The sequence below is a fragment of the Mustela erminea genome, chromosome 2 (genome assembly GCF_009829155.1).
Source record: "Mustela erminea isolate mMusErm1 chromosome 2, mMusErm1.Pri, whole genome shotgun sequence".
NCBI lineage: Eukaryota > Metazoa > Chordata > Mammalia > Carnivora > Mustelidae > Mustela > Mustela erminea.
The window spans coordinates 96,910,668-96,925,228 of NC_045615.1; the positions used below are offsets into that span (position 1 = coordinate 96,910,668).

A 14,561-nucleotide genomic window follows, 5' to 3' on the forward strand; every position below is an offset into this window, starting at 1 on the left:
TAAATGGTGCTGGGAAAACTGGGCAGCTATATGTAGAAGAATGAAACTCGACCATTCCCTTCTCCTGTGTGGAGTTGGATTATCTTGTTGTTGATTCTCCAGTTCTTTAAGGTGTAAAGACAGCTGGTGTATTCTGGATTTTTCAATTTTTTTAAGGGAGGCTTGGATGGCTATGTATTTCCCCCTAGGACAGTCTTTGCTGTACCCCATAGGTTTTGGACCAAAGTGTCCTCAATCTCCTTGGTTTCCATGAATTGCTTAAGTTCTTCTTTGATTTCCTGGTTGACCCAAGCATTCTTAAGCAAGGTGGTCTTTAGCTTCCTGGTGTTTGAATTCCTTCTGAACTTTTCCTTGAGATTGAGTTCCAGTTTCCAAGCATTGTGATCTAAGAAAATGCAGGGAATAATCTCAGTCTTTTTGTATTGGTTGAGCCCTGATTCTCAGGAAAGTTGAGTCCTTTAACAAAGATATCAAGATACACCCAGAAAGAATCAAAATGACCTTCCTCACCCACACTGAGAATCTATAACCCCCTTCTAGCTTTTTCTTCTCTCACTATTTCTGTGTATTTTTTTTTTAATTTTTTGTTCTGGTAGTATATAAATCTTATACTTGGGGTTCATTTTGGCTGGGTTCTTTTTTTTTTTTTTCCTTGTCATTTACTTTTGCCAGTCCTTTTTTTTTTTTTTTTTATCTGTCTGTTTTCTTTTGTATACTTTATAAATCTTACCTTTGGGGCCCATTCAGTCTGGGTCTTCTCTTTTCTTTTTTCTTTTTTCCTCTCTCTCTCTTTTTTCCTTTTTTTGTTTGTTGTTGTTGTTGTTGTTGTTGTTGTTGTTTGTTTGTTTTGGTTTGGTTTGGTTTGGTTTGGTTTGTGGTTTTTGGTTTTTTTTATTTTTGGTAGGGACTCTCAATTGCTCAGAAGCATTCTAGAGTGCACCTTGCCTGCACCATGGTAGATACATTCAGCTACATATCCCTTCAGCCATCTCTCACAAAAATGACTAGGAGGAGGAGTGCCCAACAGAGGAAAAATTCAGAGACTGTGCCCTCTCCATCAGAGCTATTGGATATGGACATAAACAGTATGTCAGAAAGGGAATTCAGGCTAACAATTATCCAGGCAATGGCTAGGTTGGAGAAAGCCTTTAATGACAAAATGGAATTGATTAGGACTGAAGTGAAAGCCACGATGGAAGATGTTAACAATGCTCTCAATGAGTTCCAATCTAATCTAAATTCTCTAACAGCTAGGGTAACTGAGGCAGAAGATAGAATTAGTGACCTAGGCAACAAACAAAAAGGATCAGGAGGATGCCTGGAACAAACAGCTTCGAAGCCATGAAGACAGTTGTTCTTATGAGAAAAGGAGAGAGACGAACAGGGAGAGAATGCTTGCCATGTGGTGACAGAGGCAGAGGTTGGAGTTATGCAACCACAAGGCCAAGGAACACCAAGGATTGCCAACAACTCCATAAGATCAAAGAGAGGCATGAAATAGTTTCTTCCCTAAAGTTTTTGAGAGGGCATGACCTGGTCAACACCTTGATTTTGTAGTTCCAGCCTCCAACACCATGATATAATAAAATTCTGTTGTTTCAAGGCATTCAATATGTGGTACTTGTTACAGAAACCCTAGGAAATTAATACAACATCCCATATGTTCTTCTTAAAAGTTGATGTTAGCACTCATTCCATCAACTACAAGTGTCTATCTCCCCTCCCTCTGAACCTGAGTGAACTTTAATGACTACCTTGCCCAATGTAGTCCTTGCCCCTGTGACTTCTAAAGCTAGGTCATAAAAATGTCATTCACTTCTGCCTTGTTTTCTCAGGATGTTGTTTTTGAAATTTACCTACTGTACTGTGTGAAAACCCAAGCAGTCCATGGAGCAGTCTAAGTAAAAAGGTATCAAAGTCCCTGGCTCAGAGCCTTGGTTGTGCTCCCATGCAAGGGCCTGCACCAATTTGTTAATCATAAGAATTAGCCATTTTGTATTTCATTGATTTACAAAATGGCTAATTCTTATCAGAAAGGATGAATACCCAACTTTTGTAGCAACATGGACGGGACTGGAAGAGATTATGCTGAGTGAAATAAGTCAAGCAGAGAGAGTCAATTATCATATGGTTTCACTTATTTGTGGAGCATAACAAATAGCATGGAGGACATGGGGACTTAGAGTGGAGAAGGGAGTTGGGGGAAATTGGAAGGGGAGGTGAACCATGAGAGACTATGGACTCTGAAAAACAATCTGAGGGTTTTGAAGGGACGGGGGGTGGGAGGTTGGGGTACCAGGTGGTGGGTATTATAGAGGCCACGGATTGCATGGAGCACGGGGTGTGGTGCAAAAATAATGAATACTGTTATGCTGGAAATAAAAAAAAAAAAAGAAAATGATTCCAACCAGAAGTTCGTTGGTGAAAAAAAAAAAAAAAAAAAAAACTAAAAAAAAAAAAGAATTAGCCATTTTGAAAGTGAATTCTCCAGCTCCCATTGAGTTAGCTCCCAGCTAATATGTGAAATAAAGATGAACTGTTCCCACTGAGCCCTACCAAATTAGATTTATGGTTAGTATAAATAACTTTTTGTTTTGAGCTGTAAGTTTTAGAGTAGTTTGTTACACAGCAAACTGATGCACAGAAAACTGATGCATACATACTTATTAAATATTTATTGAATGAATAAGTAAATGCTCTCATACTTTATACTGGTAATGTGGTTTAGTAATATGGTAGATCCTCCCCCAAAGTGGTCTAATTTAAAATGAGAAGATATTTATTTTTTATTATCTGAATAGTCAGACACCATAAATGCACACATTGGTATAAATAATAGACCATGTTTCTGGAAGAGGCTTGAAGGGATGGAATCCAGTGTTGATGTAGAGATTTACCCTGGAGGTACTTAGACACATCATCCTCTGAGATGGAGTGATGGACGTAAGAATTTTCCCACAGACTTGCTTCTGGCACCATACTGTTGAATCCTTGTTTCTCATCTTCTAACTATGCATTTCTGTTCCTGTCCCCACAGGACACATTCATATAACAATAAAACTTTTGGTCCCTGGGGTGCCTGGGTGGCTTAGTGGGTTAAAGCCTCTGCCTTTGGTTCAGGTCATGATCCCAGAGTCATGGGATTGAGCCCCACATTGCACTCTCTGCTCAGCAGGGAGACTGCTTCTTCCTTTCTCTCTGCCTGCCTCACCACTTCCTTGTGATCTCTGTCTGTCCAGTAAATAAGTTAAAAAAAAAAAAACTTTTGGTCCCATACCTCTAGATCATAAAAATGGACTAACTGACACAGCAGGTGGGAGGGATATTCTTAGAACCCATTCCTACATTATGATAGCTAGTAATCAATGATACATAAATGACTACACACCACATAAATATTATGCACTAAAACTAAGTAATTATATTTCCTATTCTATTCTCAGTTAGCTTCATGGTATATCTGTCTTTACCTCTGTCCATTTTAACTCATCTGTCTTCTTTTTCCTGCCCTGCCTAACACACACACACACACACACACACACACACCATACATATATCTTTATTATTAGAGCTTAAGTCTTTGATCTTTATTAAAATTATTAAAAGCTGAGAAAATCTTAGTGTCAATTTTAGGGGCAAGACTTCTTCAAGATAAAAACATGAAAATATTGCATCCCAATATAGGAAGGCTTAATCAGAAGCTTGATTTGGGGAAGAAATATAATTGAGAGAGGAAGATAAATTTTGGCCAACTACAGTGCTATTCAGTCTGCTAGTATTTGCTATGTAGCTAGACTAAGTCAATGCCCAATATAATATGTTCTAGAAATTTATCTTTATTACATAATGGAATTTGGACAAAGGTTGATTTTCAAAAATTGTCAAATATTAAACTTCAATACACAAAAATTTAGAAATCTCCTATTATGGATATTGAGTAGATGAGGGGGGAGTGTGTGTGTGTGTGTGTGTGTGTGTGTGTGTGTGTGTGTGTGTGTGATATTATTCTCTTGGTCTTGGTTTTGCTTTTTATTACTTTTTTGATTACTTTTTTACATGGGATATTCTGAAGGGGGGGAATGCTGACATCTTGGAAAATATGTACCTTTGTAAGATAACCTTATTAAGTGGTTACATAATTCCAAGCTTATCAAAGTCTGAGTAACATATTTTTTTAATTAATTTTTTATTTTTTATAAACATATATTTTTATCCCCAGGGGTACAGGTCTGAGTAACATATTTTAAGAATATTCTTGTTTTAGCAAATAACTTCCCAAATTCCAAAATGTCCACCCTTCCCATGTCACTTTGATCCTTGTAGTTGCAAGTATGGTAACTTAAGAACACAAATAAGTGTTTTCTGAACTTCCAATTCCAGCTTCCACTTACAATTTCTGGAAATCAATTTTGCTTTTCAATTCGACTGCTCTGGGTGGCTTTGTTGTCTATATACCTAAGTCATTAAATATTTTTAACTATACTTGGCTCTTTTAGTATAAGCTGAAATAACTTCCTCTTTCTTTTTCATAAATAGTTTAGAGGCCTCCAATTGCTCCCCTCAAAATGGTTTCTTTTTTTACTACTGAGAATTTTGTTCAAAATACTAACCCACCTACTCTTACATATTCTTTGTTTAAATTGAATAAACCCATGTTATTTGAAAATTCTTGATGTTTAGCACTTCATTTCATTTTTTTTTAATTATCTTTGAATTATTTTCAAGCTATTTTTTAGAAAAATAGGATAGTTTTGGATCCAGGGCAGTATCTCAGAATGTAAATACTATAGACTCTGGAATCTCACAGACATCCTTTCATTACAGTTTTGACACTTTTAAACTTTGTATCTTGGGCTGGTTATTGTTATTTACACTGAGGCTCAATTTCCTCAGTGTACTTTAAAACAACACTAATATTTGTCACTGGGTTCTTGTGAAACATAAATATGGTCACATAAAATGAGCTTACCATAGTATCCAATACAAAATAGGCACTTAATACATATTAGCTATTATTACTTTAATTGATGTGTATCATTTATTTACTTCATTCTACCTCAAAACACTACAAAATGTAAATCATAGGCTTAAACAGGCAAACCATGACTCTCTAGCTTCCCTACAAATACGCAGGTAATTCTTAGAGAATAACATATCAAACTAAATTCCAATTTTTTTAGTGAGAAATAAGACATCGTTTGACAGAAAAAAATGATTCAGCAACAGCTGAAATGTACTTTGAGGATAAGTTGGTGTGTAGCTTAACCAAAATAGACATAAAAGTTCCAGAGGGAAAAAATAAGCAAATGAAAGCAGAAAGAAATAATACAGACTTCTCCAAAATCTGAGCAAATAGGACCTTGGAAAGGAAAAGGTGTTCAGATTATATGATAGTGAAATGTATGAATTATGTGATAGATGAAGAGTTTCTCTACCCCATCCATTCACACATAAAATTATCTATTCATTAATCTTAAATTTATTAATTAATAGATCATACTATGTGTCTAATATCTTCCCAGGCACTGGGAATACACAAGTGAACAAGATAATAATAACAGTGCTTTAATAGCTACCCAAAGTGATGCAATAATAGTATTTAAAAATATCTTCAGAGCACACATTTACTCTAGCTGTCTGATTACCTAGGGTAGATTAGAGTTTATAGTGAAAAGAATGTAAAGCCAAAGACTGAGTTAATATTCAATAACTAACATTCAAAAATATGATTGTAAATCAGAATCTTAGGTTTAAAGCAAGACTGTTGGCTTGGATTTTGAAAATCTTCTATCTCCCTTTTAGTATATGAAAAGCAAATCAGAGAAGGCTTTGCTTTGCTTATAGCATCTTCCAAGAGTGTAAAAATAGCCCTTCAGTTTAAGACAACCAGAATAACTCTGAGATGGTGGGAGGAAGTTTACAGACACAAAAGAAAAACAGTTTACTCTTCTGGCCCAAAGAATCATGGGAACAAGGAAAGTAAGATAGGCAGACATAAGCCTCCATTTTCCTTTTCCAAGCTTCAACCACAGAGGAGGCAATACTAGATAATGTGAGAAGAAGGTCTAGGAAAGGGGACCTGCAGGAGCCTAAGACAGACTAATTAAATAAAGGAGTGCTGTGGGGTCCTGAGCAAGCCAAACAAGAAATACAAATTATACTAGCCATGGTTCAGACTTGAATGCTAGCAGAACATACTACACCCAAGTATTCGGGCATATTACCTGAAGACAAAAGGAGGCAAAGGATGACACTTAAAGATGCTAGAACTTCTCTACCTTAATAAGGATGTTTTCATCCCACCCATCCTTCTTTGCATCATCATCATCTTCCCTATCTTTGTGAAGGCTGACATGATCTTAGGAAGAAGGCAGAGAAGAGGAAAAAGTATATGAAAGGCTCCATATGTTTTGCAAAAGGTATTAAACACTGCCCAAATAGTTTTAAATTATTGAACCAGATAAGCTTTACATTGGATATTAAGTTCTTTTTTCTCCCAATTTGTTCATGAAGGTTATATGGAAAGGGTGAATAAGCTGTAGACTACATTCAGTAATGTAGGGTGAATTTTTAACCTCAGTTAACTTACACCTATTGAATTGTGACCATGTTTCTGATACCGTGTCTCTTCTGCCTACAAAGAAACTTAAAGATAGAATCAAGAATTTTGGAATATCAGCACGTGAAAAAAATGCAGAAAAAAATATAGTTCCTCCTGACAGGGTTAACTGACTTATCTATATTTATCAGTTAGTCAGTGGAAGAACCAGGACTTGTAAGCCCAATAATGAAATTTAGACCCAAAGAAATGGCAGGTAGCTTCTATACATTTTGGATAAAGAGGCATAAATCTGTGAGGAATTGATAGGACAAAGAAAATATATGCTTGGGAGCTTCAGTTAATGAGGAATTCTAAACAGAGCTTGGCTGGCATAGTAAATTAATGAGAGTAAAAAGATTGGTTTATATAGGCTTCTTTGGTCCTGAATTCTAGATCTCTGACATTAAAGATGTCTAGCTACATCCTAGTTTAGGGAGGGTAACTTCCACTTGAGAGATTTATTTCCTGTTTACTGGAGACTATGGGGTCTCAGAGTATTCTCCTTGCACTGACTTTCTCTTAAGTAACTTTAAATTAAAATAATCAACATAACAAAGTAAACCACACTATGTCCCTACACAATGCAGCCATGCTGACATCTAATGTTCGGAAAGCCTAAGGAAAAGACTCAGCTAAGACACACCCACACTCCTGACCCAGGAAAATTTGAGGTAATACATGGGTATTGTTTTAAACTACTAAGTTTGGAGACACCTGGGTGTTTCAGTTGGTTAGGAGTCTGACTCTTGGTTTTGGCTCAGGGTTGTGGGAATGACAATTTGACTTCTGTGCTCAGTGGGAAGTCTGCTTGAAGATTCTCTCTCGCTGCCCCTAACCCCACTAATGCACAATCTCTCTAAAATAAATAAATAAATCTAAACAAACAAACAAACTACTAAGTAATTTGCTACGCAGCAATAGATTACTGTTACAGATATGTATTACTATATTTTACGCAGTGTATATTAGTACCCTGATGTTACTGGTGATTTTTTCAGTAGGTGCCTTGAGATTTATTCACAAATTATTCCTATGATTCACACTTGAATTGTACTTGTTAGTCAACCATATACTATGAACCTATGATTGTCTGTATCTATAGAGCTTGTATATTCAATATCTGTGAAAAATCCTTCTGTGTTATCCTTTGAAAGACTTGCTCAAAAGGTTAATTGTGTTTCATCTATTAATTACAATGGAAGGAAACAGTCAAAAGGGGAATTATATATATATGAAATTATAAATCACAAGATGAATCTCTAGGGAATGGTGACCTAGGAGGTAGAGAGATCACAATCTGGTTCAAGTTTAGCTTTATTGAGGACAATATTTCAAATTTAAAGAAATCAAGTGCATCGGATTGTGACCAGAATAAAACTATTGGATGTAGGTTGAAAAGTTAAAATATTTTGTTGCCATGTCAAGCCAGGTATATTTCTATAGGCTAAGGATATATTAAAGATATCAACTGACAAATCCACAGGAATTTTATATTTATTCAACAGTTCACAGTAACATTAATTTCTAGTTATCACAACTTACTAAGAAAATTGTCTTCTAGTTCTATTCATCCACAATATGAAAAGCAAACTATTTCAACATCACTTTGTTTTTACTTAGACACTGCACAAAAAAATCTTTGGATTAGAAAGGATTTACTGACAATCATTTGTTTCATTCAGTTAACACTTAATGAGTGTTAAGGTGTTCAAAATAAAATGATAAAAGCCACAGACCTAGGGAAGCTTGACTCTAACTGATCTCCTTTAAGGTCCTTTTATGTCCTCAGTGCTGTGCTAAGCCCTATTGGTAATCAGTCCTAATGATATGCCAGGTTCTTTGCCTAAAGAAATTTGATTCAGGCAAATGGAAATAAACACTCTAATACTAATGCTAACTTGGTCAAAGCAGATGATCTGTGCCATAAAATGTCAGAGAAAGAGAAATCACTGAGGACTAAAATAATCCCAAAAGCATCAGATGGGAAGGAGACAGATCAAGCTGATCCTGAAAAGATGATGTAGCTTATAAAAGCTGTGGAACTTTTTAAGACATTCTGGGTAAGAAGAGTATCCTAAGAGCATGGGTGGAGGTGGGAATGGAGCTAGAGTAAACTCAATATGTTTGAGGAACATGAAGAAAATGTGCCTATATAGAGCAGAGGGTGCTTTCTGATTGAATAGAGAGAGCAGAAAATAAGAATATCAGATAAAGGTACAGATCCAAGTATACTTAACATCTTTTACTCAGCATTTTCTCATATAGTAGCTCTATCATGTTTGGAATAGATGTCATATTCAGCAGAATCTCTCGGTAATTTTAGTAATATATGGAAGGACTATATTTCTTCTCTGTGTAATAATACTCTGAAAATTTTATCCTCCTCATATCTAGTTTAACAAGTGTTCTGATTAGAGAAAGATTAGAGAAAGAGATGAGGCCCTCAAAAGACATGTTAATTTAACAATATATGCTTGTCATCAGTTTCTGTTACTATTTTTATTGTTGTTGTTGTTGTTGTTGTTGTTGTATGTGTTGGTTAGGTTGGGTTTGGTATTTCATTTTGTTTTGCTAAGATCAAAAATGACCAAGGTATGCAAGTTTGAAATATCACTGGATGACTTGAGAGTTATCTTAGTAAAATGTATGAGGGGTAATGAAGCTCCAAGAGAATGTCAGTAAAGTGTCCTATAAAGTAACTTAAATACATTAAAATATTATAGGATAGTTCAAGAAATGCAGAATCTCATCAAGATCTCATCCAGTTTATTGCACCCTTGGTAGTGTACAGAATTTTCCCTTGTCAAATCAAAAAAAAGAATCCTGCAAGGTTGTCATTTTATCCTAAAAACAAAACAAAAAAGCAGACTGTAAAACCAGAACCAGTCAAGGCATACAGACTCAAAGGACCCTATATTCACAGAAATTATAACATCATCTGTTAGAGAAGAAATACTCACATATCGACAGAAGCAGATCACATGTTCCAGCCTCAGTGCCTGGCTTGAAATAGTCACAATAGCATGGAAGTAAATTGTTGATATAACTTCAGCTTGTTTGAGGTGACAAAATTGTTCCTTCAGTGAGCAGTATCTTCTTAATCCCCAGGATAGTTTTAGAGTAAAGAAATGAAGAAGTAAATCAATTCATAGTATTAATACTCTTGCTTATGAATACTTCTTATAACTTAAAGTTCTTGTAATGTTTAAAAGAATTGACACGTTGGAGAATGTAACAGTTTAGCTTTGTGATTCTAATAGAAAATGTGTGATTAATTTCAGATTTCTAATTTTTTAGTTGAAAGGTATAAGAGTTTAACTTAAGTTAAAAGGGTTTCACTCTTTATTGAGAGTGTGCAAAATGTTTTTCTATCTCTGGAGCATATTATTAAATTAATTATGAGGTCTCTTAAAGGATATCTATTCTGATTAACTTATAGAGATAAATGGTCAGTAACTATAAATCAAATATTTCAAAAATTCTGAAAAAAATTAAGGAAGTTGAATTTTTAATACTTTAAATGTGCTGGACATGGGTCTCATATTAAAACAATTTTCTGGGTTATATCTTGGCTTTATTACACCTTTGATTAGTTAAGGGGAAAAAGCTGAAGACCAATGCCATGGGCCTTCAACAAAAGAGTCTCAGAGCCTCATGGAAAAAGACTAACAGTTATTTTAAACCACTGGCACTTCAAATAATTGACTGTGTGATATGGGTTTCTGAACTAATATTATTTAGAAAACTATAAGTGGACTGATTTTCAGGATTTTCCCCATGAAACAGAAAGTTTTATGAAAGCATTTACTTAATCTAAGGTTCCAGTGGAACAAGTATACATATAACTGAGCAAATTCATGTGGGAAATGTTACTGTAATTATTTGTAATATTGTCTTGTTGTAAGGTTCTATTTTTTTGGATATATGAAGTATGGCTCTGGATTTGTAAAGCCAGTTCAAGGAGATATCTATTAACACTCTGTTGCACCTATGTAAAAAAATTAGACTAGGGGTGCCTGGGTGGCTCAGTGGGTTGAAGCCTCTGTCTTCAGCTCAGGTCATGATCCCAAGGTCCTGGGATCGAGCCCCACATCAGGCTCTCTGCTCAGTGGGGAGCCTGCTTCCTCCTCTCTCTCTCTACCTGCCTTTCTGCCTACTTGTGATCTCTGTCTGTCAAATAAATAAATAAAATCTTTTTAAAAAATTAGACTAAACTAAATGAGACCGTGTGTGTGTGTGTGTGTGTGTGTGAATAATCTTTAATATTATCATGATTATCAGGTGGGGAAATGATCGGAAAATTGTGAAAGACTTTGAAATGGGGAAGGGAAGATTAATGAGTATCCTTTCAAAGGAACCACTAAGCATTGTCTAGTGTATGCCTCTAGGTTATCTAGAAGTTTGCCCCTTCTTTATCTCTAATTAAGCAGTTATACAACTTGGCAAATTATTAAAAAATAATGGAACGTAAAGGATTCTTATTCAGAGAGATGCAAATTAATTTCATCTCACAGAAGTACAATCAATTTCACCACCATCGCCCTCATTCAAAAGAAGAACCTATTTGTAGCTATTAGCAAATACATTTCATAGTTCCTGATTGCCTCTACTTTCTGTTTTACATATTACTGGTTTCTTATTATTAATTAAATGAAATACCTGACACCTGATTAAAACGCTTCAAAGTATAGGGATAGAGGAAACATTCCTGAACCTCATCAAATCTATCTATGAAAGACCCACAGCAAATGTCATCCTCAATGGGAAAAAGCTTGAAGCCTTCCCGTAGAGATCAGAACAAGACAAAGATGCCCACTTACACCACTCTTGTTCAACATAGTATTAGAAGTCCTAGCAACAGCAATCAGACAACAAAGAGAAATAAAAGGTATCCAAATTGGTAATGAAGAACTCAAACTCTCTCTCTTCGCAGATGACATGATTCTTTATATGGAAGACCCAAAAGACTCCACCCCCAAACTACTAGAACTCATACAGCAATTCAGAAACATGGCAGGATACAAAGTCAATGTGCAGAAATCAGTGGCTTTATTATACACTAACAATAAAAATACAGAAAGGGAAATTAGAGAATCAATTCCATTTACTATAGCACCAAGAACCATAAGATACCTGGGAATAAACCTAACCAAAGAGGTAAAGGATCTGTACTCAAATAACTACAGAACACTCATGAAAGAAATTGAAGAAGACACAAAAAGATGGAAGACCATTCCATGCTCTTGGATCAGAAGAATAAACATTGTTAAAATGTCTATATTGCCTAGAGCAATCTATACTTTTAATGCCATTCCGATCAAAATTCCACCGGTATTCTTCAAAGAGCTGGAGCAAATAATCCAAAAATTTGTATGGAATCAGAAGAGACCCCGAATCGCTAAGGAAATGTTGAAAAACAAAAATAAAGCTGGGGGCATCACGTTACCTGATTTCAAGCTTTATTACAAAGCTGTGATCACCAAGACAGCATGGTACTGGCATAAAAACAGACATATTTATTTTATATTTGAACAAAATCCATAATATTGTCTCTTTTAAAAAATTATCCTTCAACATAAGCATGCTATAAATTATTTTTTTAACTTTATTTTATTTTCAGCATTCCAGAATTCATTGTTTATGCACCACACCCAGTGCTCCATGCAGTATGTGCCCTCCTTAATACCCACCACCAGGCTATCTCAACCTCTCATCCCTCTTCCCTCTAAAACCCTCAGTTTGTATCTCAGAGTCCTCAGTCTCTCATGGTTCATCTCCCGCTCCAGTTTCCCCCAACTCACTTCTTCTCTCCATCTTCCCATGTCCTCCGTGTTATTCCTTATGCTCCACAAGTAAGTGAAATCATGATAATTGACTCCCTGCTTGACTTTTTTCACTCAACATAATCTCTTCCATTCCTGTCCATGTTGATATAAAAGTTGGTCATTCAACCTTTCTGATGGAGGCATAATAACCCATTGTATATGTAGACCATATAATCTTTATCCATTCATCCATTGAAGGGTATCATTTTTTTTTCAACAGTTTGGTGACTATGGCCATTGCTGTTATGAACATTGGGGTACAGATAACCCTTCATTTCACTACATCTGCATCTTTGTGGTAAATATCCAGTAGTGCAATTGTAGGGTCATAGGGCAGCTCTATTTTTAATTTCTTAAAGAATCTCCACACTGTTTTCCAAAGTGGCTGCACCAAGTTGCATTCCCACCAATGGTGTAAGAGTGTTCCCCTTTCTCCACATCCTATCCAACACTTGTTATTTCCTGTCTTGTTAACTTTGGCCATTCTAACTGATGTAAGGTCGTATCTCAATGTGGTTTTGATTTGAATCTTCCTGATGGAAATTATTATCAACAGTTATGTGCCAATAAGTTAAGCAACCTAGAAGAAATGGATGCATTCCTGGAAACCTATAAATTTCCAAGCTGAATCAAGAAGGAACTGACATCCTGAATAGACCAATATCTAGTAATTAGATTGAAGGAGTGATCAAAAACTGCCCAAAATACAAGAGCCCAGAACCTGGTGGATTCCCTGGGGAATTCTACCAAACATTCAAAGAAGAAATAATAGCTATTCTGAAACTGTGTCAAAAATAGAAACAGAAGGAAAACTTCCAGACTCCTTTTTTAAAAAATATTTTATTTATTTATTTCAAAGACAGAGATCACAGTAGGCAGAGAGGCAGGCAGAGAGAAAGGAAGGGAAGCTGGCTCCCCACTGAGCAGAGAGCCTGATGCAGAACTTGATCCCAGGACCCTGAGATCATGACCTGAGCCAAAGGCAGAAGCTTAATCCACTGAGCCACCCAGGCGCCTCCAGAGAAACCAGCATTACCCTGGTCCCCAAATCAGGAAAAGACTCTGTCAAAAAGGAGTATTTCATACTTATATCTCTGATGAATATGGATGCCAGGATTCTCAGCAAGATCCAAGCTAATAGGAACCAACAGTACATTAAAAAGATTATACGCCATGAACAGGTGGAATTTATCCCTGGGATGCAAGTATGGTTCAACATTTGCAAATCAATCCATGTGATAGAACAAATCAATAAGAGAAGAGAGAACACACGGTTCTCTCAATTGATGCAGAAAAAGCATTTGATACAGCATCCTTTCCTGATTAAAATGCTTCGAAGTATAGAGATAACATTCTTCAATTTCATAAAATCTATCTATGAAAAACCCACAGTGAATATCATTCTCAATGGGGAAAAGCTGACAGCCTTCCCACTGAGATCAGGAACAGGACAAGGATGCCACTCTGGCCACTCTTGTTCAACTTAATACTAGAAATCCTAGCAACCGCAATCAGACAACAAAAAGAATTACAAGGTATTCAAGTTGGGAATGAAGATGTCAAACTCCCTCTCTTTGCAGATGACATGATTCTTTATATGGAAAACCCAAAAGACTCCACCCCCCAAACTACTAGAACTCATACAGCAATTCAGCAGTGTGGCAGGATTCAAAATCAATGTACAGAAATCAGTTGGTTTCTTATACACTAACAATGAAAATATAGAAAGAGAAATTAGAGAATTAACTTGATTTACTATAGCACCAAGAATGATAAGATACCTGGGAATAAATGTAACCAAAGAGGTAAAGAATCTGTGCTTGAGGAACTACAGAACATTCATGAAAGAAATTGAAGAAGACCCAAAAAGATGGAAAAGCTTTCTATGCTCATGGATCAGAAGAATAAACACTGTTAAAATGTCTAATAAATCAAGCAGAGAGAGTCAATTATCATATGGTTTCACTTATTTGTGGTGCATAAGGAATAACATGGAGGACATCAGGAGATTGAGAAGATAAGGGAGTTGGGGAAATTGCAGGGGGAGATGAACCATGAGAGACTGTGGACTCTGAGGAACTAACTGAGGGTTTGGGAGGGGAGAGGTATAGGAGGTTGAGTGAGCCTGCTGGTGG

At 36.0% G+C, this 14,561-nt stretch overlaps 1 long non-coding RNA gene across 1 annotated transcript; it reads left to right on the forward strand.

Annotated features, from left to right (window-relative positions):
* The first annotated feature begins 378 nt into the window (after positions 1-378).
* LOC116583561 lies at positions 379-14,049 on the forward strand. The gene is made up of 3 exons (XR_004282782.1): positions 379-411; positions 1,421-1,426; positions 13,971-14,049. It is a non-coding gene; the product is annotated as an uncharacterized LOC116583561 (long non-coding RNA).
* Positions 14,050-14,561: the final 512 nt, after the last annotated feature.